The sequence below is a fragment of the Macrobrachium rosenbergii genome, chromosome 52, assembly GCF_040412425.1.
Source record: "Macrobrachium rosenbergii isolate ZJJX-2024 chromosome 52, ASM4041242v1, whole genome shotgun sequence".
NCBI classification, from domain to species: Eukaryota; Metazoa; Arthropoda; class Malacostraca; order Decapoda; family Palaemonidae; genus Macrobrachium; species Macrobrachium rosenbergii.
In genome coordinates, this window is record NC_089792.1 from 34,007,407 (window position 1) to 34,018,061 (window position 10,655).

Sequence of the window (10,655 nt, forward strand, 5' to 3'; positions counted from 1 at the left end):
AGAGCTATCACAAACTGGAATGACTGGTCCTAGGTACTGTGCCAAGTTGGCACAAGGAGTAGAATCTAGATGTTCTTCTTGACCTGATGGCAAAACATCAGATACATCCAAAGTGTCCAATGATTGACCTAACTTTCCATCCTTAAATGATGAAGTCAAAACTGGCTGAGGTGACCCTTCTGACAAAGGTGAGACATGGATACTGGGGCCTAATAGGGTTTCAACAGTTGACTCATTAAAAACGCTGAGATCAGATCATCCACAGCAAGTGCACTATTTTCGGGTTGGACTAAACAAGAGGTTGCTACTGTCTCAGGGATGAGAATATCAGTCACGTCAAGAGTTGCAGGCTCTGCTTCCCACAATTCAAGTACTGTAGAAGATAAAGTTACAGACATATCCGGTATGTCAGCTGTCATAGTCGATAATCTCGTAGGAATTAAAGGAATGGTCCGGTCAGGGATTTCAGGAGTATCTTGCCATTTATGCAGAGCTAGTTTCCTTTCATATTTCCTGGGTGGTTTTAAAATAGACTTGGGCATCTCTCTATGGGATGTACTGGTAGATGACTTATTTAGCAGACTCACAAGAGCTATGGCAACCACTTCTGAAAAATCATTCTGTGAACTAGAGCTGGAATTGTCATCATTATCAATAGCTCTAGGAACAGAAACTGAAGAGTATTCATCATGACTTGGAATATCCTGGGACGCTCCAGCAAAATGGAATGGTTTTGGATACCTCTGAAAATGCCTCTTTACATAGACTGGTGGCTCCAACCAAGTCTTCAGCTGAATATGATGTGCCTTGACTATCTCTCCACTGTCTAGTGTTTCAATGTATTGGTTACCATATTTTTCCGGAAGTGAATCACTTCATAGGGACCATCAAACCTTGGACACAGTTTATTGGTCGTTAGATGACCCATAAGGGCAACTTTCCTCCAGACTAAGGTACCCTTCCTGAAAGGCTGGTAGCGTGGGTGACCATCAGCCCAAGGATTCCTGGTTGCAGCTGACAAGAGAGGGAGACTATTTATGTCATCGGCTGTTTTCAGAATCTTCTCAGCAGGTGTACAACCTAACTCAGAATGCAAAGAGTGGTTGTAACTGAGGAGGGCTTTTGGCAAGTGCTTATCCCGCTTACGAGCATCATCAACTAGGACGCGCAATAATTCACCAATGGTGCGATTTACATGTTCAACTACTCCATTACTGGAAGGTTTGTGGGGTGTTGTTTTAACATGTATAATATTATACCTTTCCATCAGAGCACTGAAATCACGGGAGATGAATTCTGGACCATTGTCTGTCAGAATTCGGACTGGCACTCTAGGAATAGACGGGAAAACACATTCTTCAAGAGCCTGGCAGATTTTCGAGTTAGCTCATTCCAAATAGGAATTGCAGTAACCCACCTGGAGTAGTGGTCAAGGCAACCAACAAAATCAGTAAATGAAGTAGGAAGGCTGGTGAGGTCCATAGCAACCAACTCGAATGGGGTCGAAGTGGATATGCGAAGGGTTGGAAGAATGACTACTTCTCTTGATACCTTACACATTTGGCATTCCTTACAAGTGCGGCACAAATCCATAATGACTCAGTCAAGGAGTGATGCTAAACTAACCTTCTTAGCATGGACGTCATTTTGCCTATTCCCAAGTGAGCATTCTGTACATGAGTCTCAGCTATCAAGTCTATCAGAACCCTAAACGATATAACTGGAACCAAGTAACCATCACTTAGCTTCTTGAACAGGAGATCCTGGTACTGTATACCCTAAATTCTGACCACTTGCTCTTCAACCTCTTCAAAGAGCGAGGCATTTGAGAGGCAAGTACTCCAGAGTGTACCATCCGTTTAATGGCCTGGTGTTTTACGGTGTTCACTGTATTTCTCTCAACTCATCTTGGGAAATAAGGCATTACCATACAAGTCAGGATGATCTCTACCACTTAATGTCGAGTTTGTCACCATCATGACAGAACTGGCTGATGTGACAGGTTGCGTGCAAGTGTTCAACTGGATCACAACTGCAGTATCAGAACACAGTCGTCCATTGAGAGCATCTAATTTCAAGTTAGCTTTGGTCAGCAATTCTTACCAAGGATAACAGAAATCCATATCCCCAGCTGAGATGACGGCGAAGGGGAAAACTTGGTCCTTCTCCAGTAAACCCTTCAACTACATCAGTTGAAGTGTCATATGAAATAGCCTCAGTAAGCACAGACACATTCACCAGCCATACTTGAGCTCCTGTGTCCACAAGAGCACAGCAATGAATATTTCTCAGCATCACTATACCTGCTGCAGGATGACTGGTATTATGTTGACAGTAAGACACCAGAGGAACAGTTTCAGTGGCATACAACACTTCAGGGCACTCAGGATATACCTCAAACTCTTCAGCAGTGAAAACCTTTGGTCCAGCTTCAGGGTTTGAACTTCTCACTTTACATCCTTCAATTATAGTAGTGGGGCGGACAAAGTTCTTACGTTCAGTGACTGGGTTAAAATGTATTCCAGCCAGACTCTGAAGATGAATCCTATGGGGACCCTTGACCGATGGATCGCAATACACCACAGGATGACATGGTCCAAAATTAACCCAAATTTCCAGACTGAATAATTTGGAAAATGCTAATAATAATTCTAGAGCAGGAACAGTGCCTGGATACTTCATGGCCTTGATCTGGTTTCTACTGGGCCTGTTGAGTTTAAAACCAAGACAATCTGCATCTTTAAGGAACTGTTGCACCATAGCTTCCCGAAGCTTTTCTCCCTCCAGCAAGGAGTTATCATGCAAGCCTTGTTCCTCGCTCAACAATTCCAGTACGAATTCAAGAGTCTTGGTCATAGAATCTGGACCACTTTGGTGTATACTTTCAGTCCAGCAGGTAGTAGTGTCATACTTGGGCTAGGGTCATGTGAACTTATGGTGCCAGGAAGCTGGGATAAATAGTCAGCTGCAGTGTTCAGGTCACTAGGACAGTACTTCCCAATGAAATTGAACTCTGACAGTCATCCAATGTCCTAGCTAATCATCTATCTACCATCTTCATGTCCTGGAGATAAACAAGTGGACGATAGTCTGAATAAATTACAAAAAACTGGCCATATAAAAATGACCTGGAGGTCTTTACACCCCACCTAAGAGCAGCTAGCTCACGCTCAATAGTGGAGTAACGGGTCTCACAATTAAGGAAGGACATTGAGTCATAGATGATTGTAACCTGCACTCCATTCTGCTCCTGACACAAACAGGCTCCAGCCCCCTCACCAGATGCATCCACATATAATTCAAGGGGTTTGGCTCCAGGAGAGTAGTCAGGGTATGACAGGGTAATTTCTCTCTTAATTAGCTCCTTCAGTTGATTAAAGGCACAGTCCATCTCGGGTGTCCAAGTCAGATTCCTGGACCCAAGTCTCTTACGACCTCCAGTAAGGCAAGTTTAGCATCCACAGAACACATGGGCACATATTTCCTCTGGAAGTTTACTAGGCTGAGGAAGATTCACAGTTCCCGCACCGTAGTGGGCTTAGGGAAAGTTTCCACCTTCTTGATATAATCTGGCAGCTTCTTCATACCAGAACGGCTCACTAGGTCTGAAAAAATGCGACTATTGAATACAATAGAAGCAACACACCTGTATATTTTTGTTTTATGGACATATCAAAGGCATTTGACAAGATATGTCATTAATATTTATTTGAAATAATGGTGAAAAGGGGGTTTCCAGCTTATATTGTTAGCATTTTACAATACTGGTATTCGCCCCAAAAAGTTAACGCAAAATGGGTTACGGATATATCGGAAGAATTTAGTGTTACTTGTGGAGTAAAACAAGGCTCTGTTATCACCCCATCTTTTCAGCTTATATATGGACGGTTTATCGGAAAAGCTAAGTAGTCACAAAATTGACTGCGTCCTGGATAGTGAGATTAACAACCATATAATTTATGCTGATGATATTGTTGTGTTTTGTCCATCGCTTAGTGGTTTGCAGTGCCTGGTTGATGAGTGCTCTAAATGTACATAAATTCTGTGAAACTAAATGTAAATGCTCAAAAGACAAATGTATCATTTTCAGCAACTGCAAGAACAATGAACTGCCACAGAATCATGTTAACATTAATGGTATTGCAATTGAATATGTAACAAAAATTAGGTATTTGGGTTTCACCCTCACCTCCAATAACAATGATGGCCATCATGTTGCAAATTGTGTAGGGGGTTGTGCATTAGAGCAAAAAACTTCTCAGAATGCACAGCTGATGTGAAATGCCTTCTTGTCAAGAGTTTTTGCCTGTCCTTTTATTGTGTATCCCTTGTTTTAAAAGTAAAGATGTGTTTAAATGATAGTATCAGAAGGTTGTTTAACTTGACACGGGATCTAGCATTTCCCATTTCTTGCGTTCAGCGTGGTATACCAACATTTAATGTGATAAGACGCAAAGCAGTGGTGAGCTTGTTAGGTAGAGTGAAGGTATCAAGTAACAAAATTGTAAAAAACCTCACTAACAGCTGATGACCAGTGATAATTTGGTTTTTGGGATAGGGAGGGGTTTAGCATGTGCTTCATATTGTTAGACGCACATGTATTAAACCTGTATTTATTTTATTTTTTATCTACTTTTAGTACTTTGTAGGTTAACTTCTATGTATAGAATTCACTCCAGTGTATTTTGTGTGAAATAAAGCCTTTATTATTATTATTATTATTCATCCCACATAAAAAAAACTTTTCGCCAGCAGCTTTGATAGCTTCTTTACTGACATCCTTCTTACTGAAGATTTTCCTCTCCTAAAATCTGGTTGGTACGCAGAAGCCAGCGTCTCTAACTTTGCCTTTTTTATACAACGCCAATGTTGTGTCATGCCCAGACATGGGATGAGCAAACAACAAAATTTCACAACTCACCCACGTTCTCATTCTTCATTTTAATATTACAGAATTGTGTGCGCGTTGTCATTCTTGGTTTTAAAAACCAAAGGTCAAAGTCTTTTTTGCCTAAAGCAGTTCAAAGCACAAACTTTTCAGTCTCCTGCCCAACAAAATATATTGGATACTCTTCTGTTGCTTCATGTAGAGCTACCTTGACAATGAGTGTATGCATCATTGTCCGACAGTAGTTGCGAATAACCCTTGGTCTTCATTATAATTATAACACCTTCAATTTGAGTTCGATTCTTGTTTCGGTTTGCTAGAAAATATGAGCGAGAAGTAGTAGTTAGTTGTACTTGGTGGTTAGCATACTTTCATAAAAAATGTTGTCCTGCAAGTTCTTTTCGTTGTCTGTCACTCTTGCGCCACTGCTTAGTGGTTTTCATCTCAGGATAGCCATCAAATACCACATTGCAATTCTTTCCATGATGCATCTCAGGTTATATACAATTCCAATAACTAACTCTCCTGTATGTTGCAGGTTTTGTCAAAGGAACACAGTGAAGTAGACTTCTTCTTCTTTGAACGTTCTTTTTCCCATGTTTTGTATGGGGTAAGCACGATGCCTTCTTTTGAAGGACTTTGATTTGGCTTTCCACCATCCTAAACATAGCAAGGGTTATCCCATAATGTTTTAAAGTATCCTTTTGGGACCAAAAAGCATTTGCCAGAGAAGACGGTTCATTTTGTTAACAATGTACAGTAAACCCCCTGTATTCGCGGTCTCACTATTCTCAGACCCATGTATTCGTGGATTTCTCCGTGGAACACATCTACCCATTATCCCCGGAAAATTCGCCCATTCATAGTGTTTTTCACTGAGAAATATTCACAAATTACTTTTTCATATTTTCATGACTAAATGCACTTTTTGTGATAGAACTATTAAAATACTCAGGTATAAGCATTTTTAGAGGGTTTTTTGTGTTTAAACTATCAAAGTAGGCAGTTCTAAGTGTTTTTAGAGGGGTTTGACGTATTCGCAGATTTTAGCTACTCATGGGGGTGGTGCGGTACGTATCCCCCACGAATACGGGGGGGTTTACTGTAAAGTCGAATAATGATGGAGGTAAGCTAGCCAGCTCATGCTCAAAGTACTCATTTATTTCTGAATTGCTACCATCCAATCATGTCATTTTGTGGAAGACCTCTTGTTGGAAACTCCATACCACATATTTATAATTTATTTTATTGTGCCTTCTTTCGCTCCAGTCAAACACCAGAGAAGTTACTTCCTGATAGTGATTTGATTTGATGGCTTCTGTACCCGGCTGTAGTTACTGATGAGTCTGCTACCAGCCAATCGGAGAAATTCACTAATTGCCCCTACGGTTGATAAATGTGTTATGCTCTTTTTCACTGACACAATATGTGTAACGGAATTATTTTAAGCTCTTCTAATGTCTTAAATTTATCAAAGCCTCTCTCTCTCTACTTCCTTGAATCAGAACTTTGAAGCCTCTTTACCAGAACCTTGTCTCCTTCCTCAGTCTCTATTCAAAATATCAAACATTTCATTCTGAATCATTGCTAGTGAGCATTTACCTGAAAGAAAAGCAAATGCACTAATAACTTCATTTGAAAGTTTTAGTTAATAATTATTATAATTATAATTATGATAATGAGTAGTAATAATTATATACTATGAAGTATATATTTCTGAGCTTGGCCCCATGTCACCCGGTGAAATTCCATACTAACACGAATTTCTAGGTATAAATATTGCTAAGCATACCAGAGAAAAATGCTTTCAGGAATGCTGGAGTTACTACCCCAGATCGATCGACTTCCATATGGAAGACGTCGGTATAACCAAGGGTGAGTGAAGGAATCACAACCACAGAGCCACACTCGACAGACATCCCCATGTCAAAATCCCCCGGGAAGAGTAGAGCCCCGTTCCAGCCCCTACGCTCACCCGCCCACCAAGCGGCGACTCCAGCGCCACCTACACCATTCCATTTCTAGCACGTGAGATTTTCACTGATCGAATTTTTGTGCTCGTGTTTTTGGGCTATTTTTGGATTACCCAGCATGTCTTCGAGCAGCTTTTCTGTCACCAAGTTAAGTACCATCTTCTTGTGGGGTTTTTATGATAAGTTTGGCTGGTTCAATCATTATTTTAAAGTTTTGTGCGATTGTTGTTATGACGCCGTGGCGTCCCCCAGCCGGCCATGCCGACCGCAAGATTTGCCCATCCAGCTTGTTCTGTTTGGGTTTTCTCCATGTCGTTATATTCTTATCATTATTTCCCCTGGGTTCCACCCTGGTGGTGTTTCCTGGGCGGGTTGTAGCGGTGTTTCTCTATATTTATTTTGATCCACTTGTCGGGTTCCTTCATTAGGGTTCCCGTCATTTCCCGCTTGGGTTCCCCCGCCAGGGTGTGTTCCCATTGACAGTATTAGCCGCTTTATTATTTTATTGTCGTGCTGGTGTTATTGTTTATTGCCCTATTTATGTGCGGAGGAGCATCAGTAATACCCTGTCGCTCCTCTCGGCTAGGCTATGTGCCTTGCACGAACACAAGTATTCATGGTTTATGTGTATTTTATTTTATTTGCGATGGTGATTTATCTGGTCCTAGTTATTAGCCTTATCAATACCCTATGTTTATGTTAGGCTAGAATTGCTTCCTGGGTCTCCCGCTCTCCCCAGTTAGGTTAGGTGTAGGGTAGGAATCTTCAGGTTGAGGGAGTTTCTGTTGTCGTTCCTTCCATGAGCTGTTGTTTGAGTGGTAGAGTGAGCCCCATTGTCTTCTTCGATGGTTGTGTCTCCTCTTTGCTGTCATGGCATCCCTCTCTTTCGTTCGGCTCTGGTTGGTTTCAGGCTCGGAAATTTCTCTCCCCGTTTTTTCCCTCCCCCTCCCTTTCCTTCTCCCAACCTGTTAGCCTAGGCTATGCCTAGGTGCAGGTGCTGACCTAGGCTATGACTAGGTGCGAGCTGGCGAGTCCTTAGGTCGCTTTCCCCTGAGGTAGGCTACGACCTTTCACGGCTAGTATTAATTTACTTGGCGCGGTGTGTGACTGCAGTTGAGCTGGTGAAGTATCTTCCCCAGTCTCCTGTTTTCACTGGCTTGGGCCTACTCTCTTCCCTACCCCACCAACCCTTCCCCCCTCCTCTTAGCCCTAACCAGCTCTTGCCTCTCGTGCGGGTGACGTCTACTGACGTTTTCTCCGAGTCTGGGGATTTTCCCTGGTGGAGGGATTCGCTCTCTCCCAGGACAAGTCTCCGGTGGCAATGTGCTTGGCTCGATGTTTCGTTAACTTGCTCTCGAGCGAGTTTCAAACATTCTTGGGTTTCCCTCATCATCCTCTCCCTGAATTCATGACGTTCGAGATTACTTTAGTTGGGTTGACTGGCACTTTCTCCGGCCCTTGTGGCCTCGCGTAGTTGGTTGCCTCACCCTCCTGTTTTCTAGCAGTAGAGGTTGGGGATCTCCGGAGGGGGTGTCTCCGGACTCCGGAAGGTGTGATGTATTTGTTTATTACCAGTTCGTTACCATCTCTTGTATTTTATGTATGCATATCCACTAGCGGAGTGCCATTAGTCATTAACTTGTTCTGAGTCCGGTGTACTGCCCTCGGGTTCTGCTGTTTTTATTCCGGCATCCCTTGTGGTAGGACCCAGTTGACTCAGTTCTCTCGCTCCACTGGAGTATTCCGGTGGTCGGAGAACACCTTGCTTACCGCTTTATTTAATTTATTACCTAGTAGGCCCGTCTTTGACGGGGGTTTTCTTCCCTCCGGAGTACTCCGGTGGTAGTTTGAAATACCCATGCCTGCCTAGTTTGTTTCTTAGAGTGGTAAGTTCATGTACTCTACACTTACAGACTGTGCATTGTGAGGAGCCAGGATGCACCGCCACCCTCCATCAACCCTACGGACATGTGGTGTGCCGGACCCACGCTGGTTGTGCTGTCCGGTTGGATGAACTTGTCGTTTGGCATCCTGACGGCTGTGAGGTTTGCTTCGCCTTGGTCAACACTGTCCAGGACGAATCGGTAAGCTCTCGCCTTTCGTCACTCACGTTTTTTCCCAGTCTGATATGTGCTTATATTGTAGTTCATATCCTTATGCTACAATGTATTATTTGTGACTTCCTTCTCTCCCTCAGGCTGTCGAGTCCTCTAAGAAGGAGGCCCTTGAGTCCCTCCGCGCCTGGGTGGCTGGGTTTGGAAGGAACGTGCCGTCGGGGAGTCCTTACGTCCTTGATGCCAACTTGCGAGACCTTCTCTACCCTGGCGCCCGGGTGGCTGCTGCTGTCCCGGCGGAATTGGCTGCCCCAATCATCCGGCAGATACAACTCGCCACCCAGCCACCCCAAGAAGACCCTTTGTACGAAGGAGTTTCAGAGGACGTCGCCGCCTTAGATTTGGACCTGGAACCTATGAACACGGAGCCGGACCAAGAGGTAGGTAGAGAGGTAAGTGGGGCTACGGGGGCGGGCGCCCTTTTTGACTCCCCATTGTCATCTACTTCTTCCTTTTCAGGTTTTCAGAAGTCTTCCATCTTGCGGGACAGGGCTCCATCTGCTGTCCCCAAGTTGAAGCTGAAGACTTCATGGAAGGCGAAGGGCTATAAGTCCTCGTCTTCTCGGAAAGCATCTCCTTTCCCCCCGTCGAAGGCCAAGGTCGCAGTACCTGTGGCCTCCGGGAGCAAACTAGGAACCTCGGGCATTGGCGCGAGTAAGAGAGCATCTAAACCAAGCTCTCCTCGCCAGCCTGCCTTTGACCCTGAGGCCTTTGCTAATTCCTTGCTCGAGAGGTTCTTGGCGGAGGTTGACGTGAAGCTCTCCAAAATAGCGGAGAAGCCTCACAGCCACGATTCTCTACTGGCGGGTATGGCTCGCTCCGGCGGAGCCGATCCACAGTACGAGATCCCTGATACGGCTGACCTCCCTCCCTTCGCTGTAGGGAACCCGTGGCGCTTTGCTCTTCGTGCCATTCGGCACGAAGACACCTTAACAATTGAAGGTCTTGGCACGAGACGCCTGGAGGAGTTAGAGTTCTTCCCTCCTGATCTCCTGCCCCCTTACCCAGGCTTCGTTAGGCTGACGGAGGAAGCCTGGGTACGCTCGGATAAGGTCCCTAGGGAGACAGTGATCTTCCCAAGAGACCAAGCGCAGTCTGCTCTCCTGCGCACTCTTACGGAGTGGCAGGCTGAGAACACTAAATTGACGCCTTTCAAGGGGAATTACACCATGTTCTCCTTGGGGGATAAATTACCCACTCCCTGCCTTAACAAGGTCGCTCTAGCAACAGGCCAGGCTTGCTTTGATGGCAAACCCTTGCCTCAGCTAAGGGAGAGACTCCACATCCCTGGTATTCCCGGGAGGTGACGAGTTCTGGAATGACGCTCTGTCCACTTTTACAGTAGGTAAATTGGAAGCTGATTGTGCGGCTTCCCAATTTAGCAAGCAGCTTCCCAAGATCCCGGAAGCTTTGCTCAAGGCGGAGTTTGAGGCTCGGTCTCGGTTAGGCCGGTCCTTGAGCTCCCTGTGTATAACAGAAGCAACCGCCGTCTCCTTCGCAGAGGAACGCCTGTTTCAGGTTCTGGCTAAATCCCTGTTACCAGGGTTTCAGTCAGACCTGTATGACTTTATGGTGGCAAGGTTGGAGTGCCACAAGTTCATTTTTGCGGATGCCACCATACGTCATGAGCCTAACAAGCTCATGAAAAGTTGTGTCTGGGGGGCGAACCTGTTCTCAGAG